The following is a 16,056-nucleotide window of genomic DNA, read 5'->3' on the forward strand; positions in this document are numbered from 1 at the left end:
AAGAATAATGCCTACTTAAAAAATAACATCAAATATTCAATTAGTTTTGTTTTTTCTGAACTTGCATATTGAAATACCATGTTGAAAAGTTGAGGCCTATATGGGAGCAATGGTAAAAATGCAGGTCCCATGACAGGGTGCACTGGTTCGCTTATCTACACTTGGGCCAATTTACAGCTGCCAGTCGACAAAACCTTCAAGAGAAAAAAAAAACAAAAAAAAACTAAACTGCTTTTAGAAAACTCAGACAGGCTAAGGGGGGGGCATGCAGTTTGAATGAAACATTGATTAAGTAGGGGTTTGAACTAAGAACTAAGCTCTGCAGCATCATGTAGCCTTCAATTGAATATGTCATAACATTTTAACATTTTGTTGCCACCTACAGGTAGACAGTGACAGTACTTTAGTAGTTCTGTCTCATACTGTAAAAGAAACATTAACATGACTGATCTCATAAAAAATGCAATCTGCTCTCTACAGTGAGGTCATCTTTTGCTGTTTCATGAAGAACAAAGGCTGACCTAAAGACTTCCAGATTTGGAGTCTGCTCAGAGTTACAGAGCATGTAAAACTGAGATCTACCAAATACCTTCTTTTATAGTTTGATTAAAGGAAATGAAGATTTTACTTTTATCCCTGTAGAAGTATGATGGAAAGTGAGTTTGATTTTTCAAAGTCTGCCTCTGTTAAGTAAAAACTAAAACAACACAGTTCAATTCAGAACTGTGAATTAATGCATTAGTTTTCAGAAAGCCTTCAAACTGGCTCATTTCAGAAATACTGTTTAAAAGTACAGGTATTGCCTGTTCACACACACCAGAGATTTTCTTTTAACTAAAGAAGAAGTACTGAATATAAGACCAGCTTTTAGACTTACTTACTTAGAACACCTATTTGTTCTAACTAGCCATTTAAAACCTGCATTATAGCTTTAAAAAATGATTCCCAAGCAATGTTACAAGGAATGAGGAATTAGCAGCCAAAAAGTAGTCCAGATTACAAGGAATTGCTAAAAATAAAGCTGCTCAATAAATAGTCAACAACATGAAGTTAATGGAGTTCATGGCAGTAGATTTGTTTAAAAATATATCCACATTCAGATCCCTATATAACTATACAGTGCCTTCAAAAAGTTTTTAGACCCCTTTAATTTTTTTCACATTTTTTTATGTTACAGCCTTATGCTAAAATCATTCCAGTTCATTTTCCCTCATCAAAAATACTTAATACTCCAGTGTGACAGAGTGAAAACAAGATTTTTAGAATTTTTTAAAAGTTTATTAAAAATAAAAAACTGAAATATCACACTGTCAAAGGAATTCTAACCCTTTTAGACAGTACTTTGTTGAAGCACCTTTAGCAGTGATTACTGCCTTGAACCTTTTTGTGCTTGGTACAGCAAGTTTAACACATCCGGATTTAAAGATTTTATGCCATTTGTCTCTGCAGATCTTCTTAAGGCCTGTCAGGTTGGATGGAGATCATCAGTGGTTAGTTATTTTCAGGTCTGTCCAGAGAGGTTCAACTAGGTTCAAGTCCAGGATCTGCTTGGCCACTCAGGGATATTCAAAGGTTTACCTGCATTGTTTTTGCCTTGTGCTTAGGGTCATTGTCCTTTTGGAAGGTGAACTTTGGCCTGGTCTATGGTCCTGAGCAGATTTTCACTGTGGGTGTCACTGTACTTTGCTACATACAGCTTCTCCTCAGCCCTGACAAGCTTCCTAGACCCTGCCACTGAAAAGTAACCCCACAGCATGATACTGCCACCACCATGCTTCACCATTGGATTAGTATTAGAAAGAACTTAATTTGTCCCCAGGGGGAAATATATCTTTTTACAAAAGCTTATTAGATAGATAGATAGATAGATAGATAGATAGATAGATAGATAGATAGATAGATAGATAGATAGATAGATAGATAGATAGATAGATAGATAGATTGATCAATCGATCTGTGGAGCTCAGCCAGAATGACCACTCAGTTCTTGGTCACCTCTCTTACTGGTGGCCAGCATCATGTTTGTTGTTGTGAGACAAGGATGTTCTAAACTTATTCCATTTAAGAATGATGGAGACCACTGTGCTCTTAGAAACCTTGAATGATGCAGACAATTGAAACAATCCTATCTCTAAGCTCAGCAAGAAATGCCTTTAACATCCTTGAGTTTGCTCTGATATCCATTGTTAACCATTTTATGTACAAAGATGTCTGCCTTTCCTAGTCATGTCTAATCAATTGAATTGAATTGAATTGAATTGGCCACAGACGGATTTAAAATTCATTGTATTGTTTAAAAAAACAAGTGCCATCACCCAGGGCCATTTCTGGGCAACAGATTGTGCGGACGCCGTTGAAGCGTACCACGTAAACATTTCTTTGTGTTCCATTCTGGTTCTTTGTGTTTTTTACACAAAATAAAAATCAGAATCTCTACAGGGGGCTGCAGTAATGAACCCTGACCACCAGAGGGCACCTTAGGCACTTGCCTAGACTGCTTATGCCCAGAAATGGCCCAGTACTATCCACAACAACAAGTACAGAGCACACCAACAGAAGCAAATATAAGAGTGAAAAAGAGAATTGTTATTATAAATACAGAAAATACACAACAATTTAATCAACTATATATGATATCCTACACTTCAGCACATCCTACTACACAACTTGTACACTACATGTGAAGAACTGGTGCCCTGTGCTGCGTTTTTTCCTTCCTTGTGCCCTATGTTAGCTGGGACAGGCTCCATCCCTCCCATGATCCTGGTCTGGATTAAGCTGGTTAGAAAATGACATGACTAATACAGTAATAACTATTATAACTTGTGGATTGAAAGTAAGTAAAAAATTACCTTTAAATGTGTTTTCAAAGTATGCATGTTTTGTAAATTAATTTTCTTTTATACAAGGGTTTTGCCGAGGCATCCCTCAAGTCCAGGGAAATTACCACCCACTGTTTCATTACACACACCATCTCCCAAATTCAAAGAAAATTCTCTGTTTCTTTATATCCTCTTGCTTTCTGCAGAGATGAAGCCAGGTTTAGCATATAGTACAATTTTTACCAAAATTCTTCAGCCGTCTCTCTGGTGCTGTTTTCTCCCATTTTTCTCTTTTGAATCTGCTCTTTAACCCTTTGAGGCGTAGTCAGCCCCTCCACCTATGAGTTCTTATTAGACCTCTGAGACAGGTGCTTCATTCAAGACTTCCATTACCTATCCAGACTCTGTTTACTGTTTACAGAAACAATGAACAATACAATCAGACAATGACGCAAAAACAGTGATCTAGTGGCTGGAAGGTACATTTAAGGTCCTGCTAGGAAGTGGTTCCTATAGTGCCATAGTACGGTACTATGGGAAGAACTCAGAGTCTATTCCAGAGTCATTAATGGTTTCAGCAACTTCTTACAACTCCAGCTAGTGGCTCCAATTATCTCTGCAATTCAGGGCTTCTGTTTTCCTTAAATGGGCCCGGCAGATTGTACATTATTTGTTCTCTGTCATCAACTTTGCAGTGCCTGGAAAATAGATTGAACTTCCCTTCTTCCACTTACAATAGTGGAAACTTCTGTATATTTACTGACAGTCCCCATGGTTCCTCCTTTAGATACCCACATCCAAGTGCTTCTGGCATAACTACACAGGTGAGTGACTGCCATCAGTATGGTTTTCACTGGGCATTTTATAGCCCAACTTGCATATTAACCAAGAGTGAACCTCTGCAATCCTGACACAAACATTTTCTATTTGCATTTTCATTTAAGGAAAGTGTCCTAAATTAATCTCAAAATACATAAGCTGTAAATTCAGTTAATACAGCACCATAACAACCCCAGCTACAAAAGTGTGAGAAAATTAGTAATTAATTAAAAAAGTAATTAATCAATATGAAATGTTTCAGTCAGTGCATGGAGTTTTCAGGTGTGCTTCTTTTGAACTTCCAAGCCTTGATACATGTGAGTCGCTGTTGTACAGGTAGTTAAGAACCACACATAATAATAAGGAATATGAAACATAAGTTTTAATAATGTTTTAAAAATGTTTGGAATGCACATAACAATTAAAGATCCTTGCTAACTTTTAAATATCTCAACAACATTCCCTTCAGTAATTAATATGGTTCATCAAAGGTAATATTTTGCTCAGTGATTCATTCATACAGTTTCAGTTGAAGTAACTGAATACTCTCTATTACTTTATTATGAGAAAGAATAGCTCATTGGAATTTCTATGGAATTAGATAAGTGCTGCTCTTCTGGTTAATGCCTTTGCCATAAGTCATTCATAAATCAATGTATGCAAATAAAGAAACACATCATCGCCAGCTTTGCTTCCTTGTTCAACTGCTCGGATACCTGTAACCAGAATTGAAAAACAACTATCTAATAATGTGATTTGTGAAGCAAGGGCAGTTCTTATAAGCAGGGATCTTAAGTGGTCAAAGCAGGTCTGACCCATCACTTTCAGGCAAAGACAATATTGTGGCCTTAGAGAGCCTAATCTTATACGGTATTGATCGCAAATAGCTCACTGAGTATGCTGAATCTGTGGATGTTTAAGTCTTGTTAGGGAACATGAAGCCAGAAGCCCAAAGAATGTCTCGTGCTCTCCAACAAAATTGAACTGCATTCATCAGCATTGCCCACTGAAGAAGTGGACAGTGATTGTACCAGTAGCTTCTCTTCGGCCTGGATTTGTAAGTATAAATGATTACATAACAATGTATGTATATTGGGAGCGATAGCTGCATTTCGAAGCAATAAATAAACTGTCATGCAAGTATGCCAGAGAGGGGGCACTGTTGCTAACAGGCTTGTCTCCCTTTTCCCCTTCACAGCCTTGAGAAACTGCCCCTTGAGAGCCAGAAAGCCAAGGAAGCCCCTCCTCTTCCGGTCTGCTCAGTATAAAGGGGAGACACTGCCAGTAGATGGCATGTCATTGCAGACTTGACCATAACAGCATACTCTTGAGAAAGAGAAAAGACAAAAATTGTGACCACCATTAGGAGTAAGTATCATAAATTCTTTCCTGATCCTACTCTGGAACTAGTGACGTATAGCTGGCCATGTGAAAAGCTCATTTCTTTCAGGTAAACTCCAGTAACTTTAAGTGATTGTCCTTGTGCTTTAGTTATGGAAATCGCAAATGCACGATATACTGGAAATTGAAGTCGTTTGAATTTGAAAGGGAGTTCATTAGAAATCATAGGTATACATGGAATGAAAATGCCCTCTCTCTTTCTGATTCCTGTTAAGATAGTAGCCTTGATTACATGTAGATGATATGACAGTGTTTACACATTTCTCACAATCTTGATATGTAATTTTTTCCGAATTTACTTGGAGTTAACTGTTTTAGGATTTTCCTTTACTTTGAATCATGTTCACGAATTAAAATTTTTTTATTAATCACTGAAACTGTAGCTTTTGGATATTTGCTCTTCCACCTAGTTGGTGATTGTGTTTTGATGAACATCGGGACAGACAAAATTTCGTACTTATTTATTAGATACACACATATATATATTATATATATATATATATATATATATATATATATATATATATATATATATATATATATATATATATATATATATATATCTAGGGCACGGTGGCGCAGTGGTAGTGCTGCTGCCTCGCAGTTAGGAGACTCGGGTCCTCCCTGCGTGGTTTGCATGTTCTCCCCGTGTCTGCGTGGGTTTCCTCTGGGTACTCCGGTTTCCTCCCACAGTTCAAAGACATGCAGGTTAGGTGCATTGGTGACCCTAAATTGTCCCCAGCTGTGTGTATGTGTACCCTGCAGTGGGCTGGGACCCTGCCCGGGGCTTGTTTCCTGCCTTACGCACTGTGTTGGCTGGGATTGGCTCCAGCAGACCCCTGTGACCCTGTAGTTAGGATATAGTGGGTTGGATAATGGTTGGATGGATGTACTATATTTCCCTTGTCTTAATATTTCCACCATGGTTACTGAATGGGTATACAGTATATATACATGTTGAAGTATGTGCTGCATTTCTAGAAAAGAACACATTCCCAGGGAGCATGCGACCCTACTGGACACAATATCGCTAGGTAATTATTTTTCCTCTTTTTTGTGGTTTATTTTAATGTTTAAACTCACTTTTTAAAATGTAGCACTTGAGAGAAGTTAAGTCTACCATAGGAGCATCAGGCACAGGACAGGAGCCAGCTATAGACAAGGCACCAGCCTGTCAGAGATCTAACATTCACTCTTACTCATACAAAGTATGCCAATTTATAGCCCCCTATCAATCTAAAATTCATATCTTTGGAATGCGAGGAGAATCCATATTACCCAAAAAAAAAGGAAAAAAAACGTAGACACCAGAAAACTTTTACACTCCGTGAAGTGAGAGCCAGGATCCGAAGTAGGAAGCTGTAAAGCAAAAATGTTAACTGCTACATCACTATGCTTTCCATCCATAACAATGTCAGCCTGAGTTAAGACTTTTAAAAGGTCTATTAAAATAAAAATTTTAATGTAATGTTATTTTGTGTTAGGCAATAAATTCCTGAAAAGGAAAATTAAAATATGCAGTTAGCAATCAATATATGTAAACATTCTGCCCCCAGTGTTATGGATGCTTACGTAGTTAAAAATGTCCCTAATCAGGACACAAATGCCATATAATTAGGGTCAAAAGGAAGAGAAAAATCTGCAGAGGGTTCTGAAATTCTGTGGGACATTTCAGATAAAATGGAACTGTGGCTACTTTTCAAGTGACTCTTTACTTTCACTTTAAGTCCAAATAAATAGTGAAGTAACAAGTAACAAAGAATATTCACTACTAAAATTTGGTTTTATGCATTATAAAAGGCGAGCCGGAGTCAGGAGGCAGGGGACTGAGCTTGCTGGAGAAGAGTGGAGACATCAGTAAAAGAGAAGGAAGGAAAAGGACTGAGTATTGTGGGGTCTGTGCACTATGTGTATTGTGTGTGCAAAGAAGAAAATAAACATATATGTTTTTGTACTTGGGTGTCCTGGGTCTGTCTGTGATCTGGGGTGGAAACTTCCACAATATATATTAATATATAGTACATTTGTATCTATAGTAAATTTGTATATAGTACATTTGACTAACACAGCATTCACCTTCTTTTACACACTCATAGATTTTTAAAGACAAAGTATTAAAAATGTTAATACATGATAAACATGCTATACAAGTACTGAAATTAGAAAGCTCAACTTGCTCATTAAACAAACTAAAGTCAGATTCACAGCGAAAATAAAATGGCATGAAATGTACCCATGAGCGGAGACTGAAGTTCAGTTTAAGCAAATGGAGATTAAGAGGAGACTTGATCAAAGTGTTTCAAATTATGAAGGGCTGCTACTTCAAAATAAATTCTTCAACTAGAACATAGAACCACAGTTGGAAACTAGGTAACTGCAGATTTTAACAAAATATTAGAACATTCTTCTTCATGTTGAGAACCACAATCAAATGTAAGGAGTTACCAAGTAGTGTGGTGCACAGTTGGACTTTGGGTGCCTTTAAATCTGAAGTTAATGTTATTTTGGATAATCTAGGTGCAAAGGATGGATCAGCTTGTTGGGCTTAATGGTCTGTTCTTGTCTCAGTTGTTCTAGTTCTCTATTATTAGTATTGAAAAATATTACTTGAAAATCATTAAAGTCGTGGCCAGGGTTGGTGTGAATTGGAAAAAAGAGCACTTAAAATATGAAGCTGGTGTGTAATGTAGCCAACCAACTACTGACAAATTACAGCTATTTCTAAGAGAACAAATTAGGTACACGTGTTCAAAAGTCCTTTGGCCTAAGCATGAGAAGTTAGGACTGTTCAATTGAGGGAGTACATTGCCACATTATCTGGATAAAAAACAGAGAGTTAAGGGATCATTATTTATGTTGTGAATCTCTTGGAATGCTATGAAAATGAAGACTGAGGAATATTTCAAGTGTTGGGATGTCCCAGTGAATGTTGTAATTTGAATTACAAGGAAGTGAAAACTCCTTCAAACCTCACAGATGCCTCCTTGAAAAGGTCATTGACTCAAAATGTCTGTGCAAATGAAGAGACTTGTGAGGGGTCAACAATCGATTTGAAAGAGCTCAGCAGCTGTGACTCAAATCAAGCTGCACCAGTCAACCATGTGCATAACACTGGCCTGTATAGTAAGGTCAAACAAAAGAAGCCATCATTCAGAACAATCAATAGGAAAGGAAATCTGGAGTTGCTTAAAAAAGCTTCACAATGACCCAAACGTTCAAAGAGATTCATGTGATCCATATTTAGCACTCCCCACTCTCAAAGAACAGCATAACCAGCAAAGTATGGTGATTGTAGGTTTATGCTAGGGAGCTGATTTTCATCAGTCGGAAATGGACACAAGGAAGAATGCATGGTGGGAAATACAAGCAAATACTGCAAGAGAACCTGTTTCATTCTGCTAAAATGTTAATCTTTCAGCAAGACGAAAATCCGAGACACAAGGCCAAAATAATGTTGGAGTAGCTCAGGACAAGAAGATACATTTCCTGCAATGGGTCTGTCAAAGCCCTCATCTCAATTGCTATAACAAACAATATTTTTTTATTAATTCTTTGCAATTATATATATTTTCTCACTACTCAAAGCGCTCAGTGATTGCAGGTTAAGGGCCTTGCTTAAGGGCCCAACAGAGCAGAGTCCCTTTTAGCATTTACGGGGTTTGAACTGGCAACTTTCCGATTGCCAGTGCAGATCCCTAGCCTCACAGCCACCATTCCGCCTCCAAGACTGCATGTTTAACAGATAGAAATGCTTAAGATTTCATCACCAACTGCCTCTTGGGGGATAAAGTCTTGTTCAAGAAGCTTACCTTGTCTCATCTTTATTGCTACAATTATATCAAATTGGAACAGAGAGAATAATCTAAATACTGTATTCTGTTGAGATGATCCATTCAATATATAAATGCATCTGGTTAACCAACTTACCTTGTGTATATTGCACTGATATTTTAAAATAAGGTAAAAATATTTGCCCATCTAGGACTCTAAACCAGCTTTGCATAATTTGTGTGTGTGCGTGAGTGCAGGAGTTTTCATTGTGATAGATTAACACCTCACACTGGGTTTGTTTCTGCCCTACACTCAATGTTCCCATTACAGTCTCTGGCTCTAAAAACCATCAACTGGATCACTGAGTTAGAAGAATAAAGAATGTTTTTTGCCTGTTTTATCCACTCTGCAATAACTTAAGTAGTTTGACAAATAAGAAGAAACAATTAACTCCATCAGGTTTGTTTGGTTAGCTATTAGCTGTATTGTCCCGAAATGTATTCCAGATATTGTTGTGGTTTGGGAGTCCCAAAGCAGGAAAGTCCTAACAGCACATTCAAAAATGCCCACTAGAGGTAAATAATTACCATCAATCCCCAGCTAGTAATAAGGGCAGACACTGAATCTTTAAAAAATAAAAGATTTATTCCTCACAATAAGAATTCCAATCATTATGAAGAACCATGGAAAAACACAACCCATAAGACATAAAGAATTCACAAGGCACAAGAACTCATCCCTTCTGAAAGCATTCAAAATGAACTGCCAGAAAGTATGGAAGACCCTCCAGATTTCTAGGGTGGAGGGCAGTTCATGGCGATGACTGGCAGGTGGCCCCGCATTTTGAGGGACCACCAACAAAACACGTGGGACATAACCAAGACAAAATGAAAATCAAAGAACAGAAGTAATAAACATTAACAATATTTATGTAAACAAAAGAATAAAAAATGAACAAAAAGGACATAAATTCAAGATTTAATCCCCAGCCATGGGAAGAGCCCGGGCTGAAAAATAACAGATACCTTGTAAAAATCGTCAAGGTTTCTCACTTCTTTAACATGACTTAGTAGGTTGGTCCAAATTCCCACAACTCTTTGCAAAATGAAGGGTTTCCTGGCTTCCATCTTAAAGGTACTTTTTAAATTTTTACAGGTGTCTTCAAGTTTATGATACACTAAATTAAAAAATTCTGCTCTTCATAAGTATCCACTTACGGCAGTTTTATCATCCTGAAGAAGTAGCCCAGTTTTAGAGACTAGCTCACAGCTTCTAGGAGCATTGAGTTTGCACATTCTTATCCAATCCACAATGGTTTCTCTGGGCACTTATTAATTAGTGCTTCAAAAATCGGAGTGTTTTGCAGTAATGTGCCCTGAGGTTTATGAGCATTACAACCAGATGCTGCTCAATAAAACAAATTAAAAAAAATTGATAGATTTATTTTTACAAAAAACTAGCATAATCTTCCATCATGCCAAGTAAAACAGTCTCAAATGCTTCTTTTTGAAAACCCTCACTATTTTTCTTCAGTACCTGCTTTCAGCATAACATGAAAAGAGCACATAAAGAGCATCACCTAGGACTCTTAACTGAATTAATAATTTACATTAAGAGACGTGTAGGTTAATCTTAAAACAAAAAGAACTGTTATGTTTTATAACAGACAATGCATTCTGTGGCTTTAGAATTTGATGGAGTAATTGCATTGTTTACGCTTACGCCAAAATAAGTAATGTCACACTGTGTGATTAAACTTTACTCAAAACATCACATTTGGGCACTGTGAGAAAACAGCATATAATTGCACATCACCAGTGATATCTTTGTTTATATTGCTTTGCAGTTTCTGAGAAGCAGTAATTTAATATTGTGCTCCATGTGACTGGGATGATATGAATTTTAATAAAAATATAAAATACAGCCTTTTCATTTCTCTCACCTTTGCTAATATAATAGAGTTTTTTGATGAATAAAAAAACGGGGTATTACTTTAAAATACAGGCTAACAATAATGCATTTATTAGTCACTTACTCTGCAGTGGGCTGGCGCCAGCCTGGGGTTTGTTTCCTGCCCTACACCCTGTGTTGGCTGGGATTGGCTCCAGCAGACCCCAGTGACCCTGTCGTTAGGATATAATAGATAGATAGATAGATAGATTGGATAATGGATTGATGGATAGTCCCTTTCTGTTACAGAACAAAGAACACTTTACTTTTATTAAATGGCAACACTATATGTGACTAGTAGATGGCATTAATGCAGTTCCCATAAAGTAACTGTTGTAAAGTGTTACCAAAGCTTCATATATTAATATCCTCATTATTACATTTCAATATTACATTAATAAAGGTTACATAGCTTTAGGCGTGATTCTTATATAAATGGCATGTATAATCAGCTTTTCTAGATTAAAGACCTTTCTTTCTTTCTTTCTTTCTTTCTTTCTTTCTTTCTTTCTTTCTTAATATTTCTCTTACCCAGGTAAATATAGCTCACTGGATCATGCTTTCATAACACTTTAAAAATGTCTAATAACTTTCTAATAGGATGACACATTTGTTGCAGCCTCAACAGCTCAAGGGTTGCTGGCTCATATATTGGCTCAGTATCAATTTGTGAATCACTAAATTTAGATTTAAAATGTTTAAAAACATTCATATAAAATTACAATTATGCAAGTAAATAACAAAAGGAAAATACAATATTCAGTTATTTAAACAAAGACTAAAAGTGCTATAAAAATGTTTTACATAAGGAAATAGAATACATTGTCATGAATGGGCTGGCACCCTAGTTGGGGTGGACAATATACCCTTCATCAACAAAGTGGCCAGAACAAAGGACAACCCAAGAGGATAGAGGACCATCCTGATGCAGGTGTGTGGCGTTCCCTTCTGCAGCCGGAAGGCTGACGTGAATAGTCAATATAATAGAGGAACAGACATCTTGTCCAAGTTGCATGGTGCTCACTTAACAGTTTGAGAGACCATATTATGATACAGACAACTAACAGGATAGATGGTTGTCCCGACCAGGATTGGGTGCTGTTTCCTCCCTCAATTCAGAAGCAAGAATAATGAATAGAGTAATAGAGATCTTCTTCTGAGAAGCAATGTTTACCCAGCAAACTAGGTGGCACTGCAGTCTGGTATACCTCTGGTTCAGAAACCCATAGGGCTGCATCAGAACTGTAGCACAGTTGGGCAGCCCTGTTTTGCCAGAGGGTGCTGTCGGGAGAGAAGCTACTTGTTTTGTGATGGTTCCACCTTGCCTGGAAAGACTCCCTGGCAACAATGCTTTGGAACTGGAAATACTCCCAACTGTGGTATAAAAACAGTCACTTCACCTTATTCAGGGAGACAGAGTTATGATAGGATGAGAACAAAGCTCACCTTGGGAGGTTTGAAAGAAGGAAAAAGAAAAAGGAAAGGGAATTGTGCATTATGTATTTTAGTAAAAAGAAACCAGTTTAATGGCATTTTGCCAAATAAAAAGAGTTGATTTGAACCTGGGACTTGTGTCTTTGTAGCTGTGTCAAGGATTGGGGTTCTGCAATGCCCCCTAGAGGCCACAACAAATAAAAAGAAAAAAGTAAAAAAAAAAAAAAACAATTGTCCTAATAACAGTGGAATTTGTAAGGGGCTTGAATTTGTGTAATTCATTAATTCAGTCTAAGCACATCCTCAGATGAAGGCCTTGGAAACTGCAGTGGTTAATATTGCCAATGCGTTTCAGGAGACTTCCTTTCTCAAGGTTTATCCTCCTTTATACCACTGTGCTCTATATACAAAATAGAAAGAAAAATACATATATTATACATACTCTGAAAAAATAATAATGAAAACTATCCATCTTTAGATATTTTACATTATTGCCATGTTTGCTTGCATTTTTTCAAGTTACTCCTCATTCTGTCACATTTGAAAGACTTGCAGTTTAGGATAACTGGTATCTTTAAATAGGCTGGGTGGGAGTGAGTGTGCTCTGAGATGAACTGGTGTCTGTCCAGACTTGAGTCCTGTCCTTTACCATAGTATTGTATTTGTGATGTGCTGTGAAAGATCCTACCATGAACTTTGGGAGACTGCTGTATAACACTCAGTATTGGTGAAGATGGTAAGGTGAAAGTCTATATCAAGCTGCTTGGGAAAAGACTGTTTAGAAAGTAGGGAGATGGCTGTTTATTTTACTGTATTTTATATGAAACATTTGTATATTAAAGGTGCCAATGTGTATTTTGCACCGTTTTTGTATTGGGTTCATAAGAATTTTTTTTTGTCAAATGGTACCTAACTGACCAAAACGAGAAAACCCCCAAATATGACATACCATTTTATGCATTTTTGATGTTTAGTTCTGCAAGATGTTGAGCTTAGTGGTTTTCCCCCTATTTTTGTCACACTGGACCTGAAAAGCCCTCATTTTTAGGCCATTTTTGGACCATTTTTGTGCAGGAAATTACATCCTTATGATAAAGAGTGAACCAATAGGTGTCTTCAGCAACAGGACTTGAAGTTTTGCACACCCCATCAACTAACCCCACAAGTACACTCCTGTTAATCCATTTCCAAAAAATTCAAAAAAGTGGGGATCGGTAATAGAGGCATGTGGAGTGTCATTTTATGGTATTTTAAGGTTGCGTATCACAAATATATTTTGATATTTGATTCTTAGCTAGTGATTCTAGCCCTCTAAGAGCAACTCCCAGAAGGATAAAAATGGCAAATTTCAAACATATGCATGTGGGGTATTGTTTTAGACTATTTCACTGTCAGTGATTACAAATATGATGTTATTTTTGATTTTAAAACCCATCTGTGGACCTCTGTAATAGGATGAAAATTGACAAAGTTCTATTATACTCAAGAATATTTAGACTTTAAATATTTCAATTCAAGCACACATTTTAATATTTTAAATATCTGATGCAACTCTTCTTTTTTCATTATGTACTTCTACATGAAATAAATCATTACATTTCTTATGAATACCCTGAATCAGGGTGGCTTATGCTAATTGAATTTTTTTTTTTATGTTTTTCTTTGTGCTTTTTGTTATTTCGATTATTTGAGTTGGAGACACCTAAGGATGTTATATTTTAGCAAACTGTGACAGTTGTTTTGTGGTGATTATACCTGTTCCTATGAATAATAAATCAATTAATCAGTAGCATAATTTGCATACTATATATATATATATATATATATATATATTGTGGACTATGGCCGGCCGGCCAATACCACCAGGCCACCAGATGGAGCACTCCCTGCAGCATGGAGGTGCCCCGAATACCAGCAGGGAATCATGAATATTGGAATCCTAATTCACAGCCCTGCTGGATACCCTGGGGGCCACCAGAGGACACTGCAGGGAGGCCCAGGTACTATTATTTGTCCTATAACCTGGAAGTACGTCTTAGTCACAGCAACAGGGGAAATGACGTACTTCCAGGATGAAGAAGAAGAGTTTTGATCTGACCCAGAAGTGATAAGAATCACATGGACTGAGAGGATCAGAAACACTTCCGGGTCAGGAACTATAAAGGGACTATGGGAAAGGGTGGCAACACGTCTGGGAGTAGGAGGACTGATTATTGTGATTTATATGAGTATTGTGGAGTGGAGGGTGTTTTGTGCACTGTATAGTCTAAATAAAAATTATTATTGGACTTTTATCTGGTGTCTGGTGTCTGATCTGAGGGTTGAAGGGGACGACAGCACCCTCTATCTGTCACAATATATATAGAGAGAGATGAGTTTAGGAGCACACGCTGATACAGCGCATTGCCGCAACCAACACATGACAAACCAACTCAAGATCCCAGATTAGGACCCGAGTGCAGCCATGCAACGGGTGACACCTCAGCACCACACTAGTTCAGATGGAGTAGAACAGTGTGATATTTTTTAATTAATTAATTAATTATGCACACACAAATAAAATTGTCTGGAGCTGCCTCTCAGTCTTGGCTAACCTGCCCTTTCATGGCTCTCGATTTCTTATGTATCCTTCTAGAGTTTTTTGGTCTCCAGAGGCAGCTCCCTTCATTTAGAACTAGCTCTCTCATGCCTCCTTGAATCTTTATGGGTGAACCTGGGCTGACATATTTCTGACATCTTTAAAAAGGTAATGTAGAACAGGTTTTGATGGATTTAGAGTTTTTAAATATTTTTGTAGTGGTTACTCCTGTGCCCTCAGCTGATGCCATGTAAGACACTGGAGCAAGCTGTGACATGAGGAAGAAACATGAAAACTGATTAAAAAACAAAATCGTATTTGTTTCACGTGTATGTCCCCATTGACCCTGTATCTTGGGTGTTTTTTTATATGCGTATTCCAAAATATGCATAGCAGTTACAAGACTCAAGGTATTTTGTAATTTATGGATTAACAAAATTATGGTGAGCATTAGTTACACAGGCCATAAACTCTGAAATTTGCCAGAAGACCAACAAAGCCAAAGTCCAATAATTATAGCATAGCTTACCATTGTTAGGACATGCTAGTTTAGTGAGACTTAAAGCATCCCATTTTTATTCCTTTAAACATAGCTTAATCTTGCTGTCAGTTTCATCAGCCATTTGATGTTGTCATTGGCACTATTTGGAGGCATTTTATCATTTACTCTGGCACCTGGTATCATTCTTTCTGGGGACCCAAGATGGCCACAGCATTGTGACATCACAGTATGTGATCATATTTTCTGATGGACATGGTTATGTGGTTGTTGAGTGACCTGCAGTCATGTGGTTTTGTTTGCCATTTTGGAACACTATATAAGTGGACTCACGGTGAGACTGTCAACTCATCTGACCTTTTGTCTGGAAATTAGGCTTGTGTCTCTTTGTCTTAAAATTTCTTAATTAGTTCTAAACACTTTTGCGCATTATTTTTTCATTGTATTTTCCAGCACATGTTTAGCATTCCTGTTTTTCCTTTGTTTAAGACTGTTTTTTATATTATTAATTTTATCTGAAGAAAATAACATTGCATACAATCAAGACTAACTTTTACAACAAAGAAGATAACATTACATACTATTCCATACAATTATCTATATACAATTCTCTAAATGTTTTAATCACAGACGTTTCCAAACATTTAATGCTGTGTAGGTTTGACAGTGTAGAAAAAGGTGATTATCATGTAGAGGTACAACAGATAAAAGCCTCATTGTCTTGAAGTGCTTCCTGCATTGGTTCTGTTTAACGCTGTTGGTGTTTCTGTTTTCTTTTCAGC

The sequence above is a fragment of the Polypterus senegalus genome, chromosome 7, assembly GCF_016835505.1.
Source record: "Polypterus senegalus isolate Bchr_013 chromosome 7, ASM1683550v1, whole genome shotgun sequence".
NCBI classification, from domain to species: domain Eukaryota; kingdom Metazoa; phylum Chordata; class Cladistia; order Polypteriformes; family Polypteridae; genus Polypterus; species Polypterus senegalus.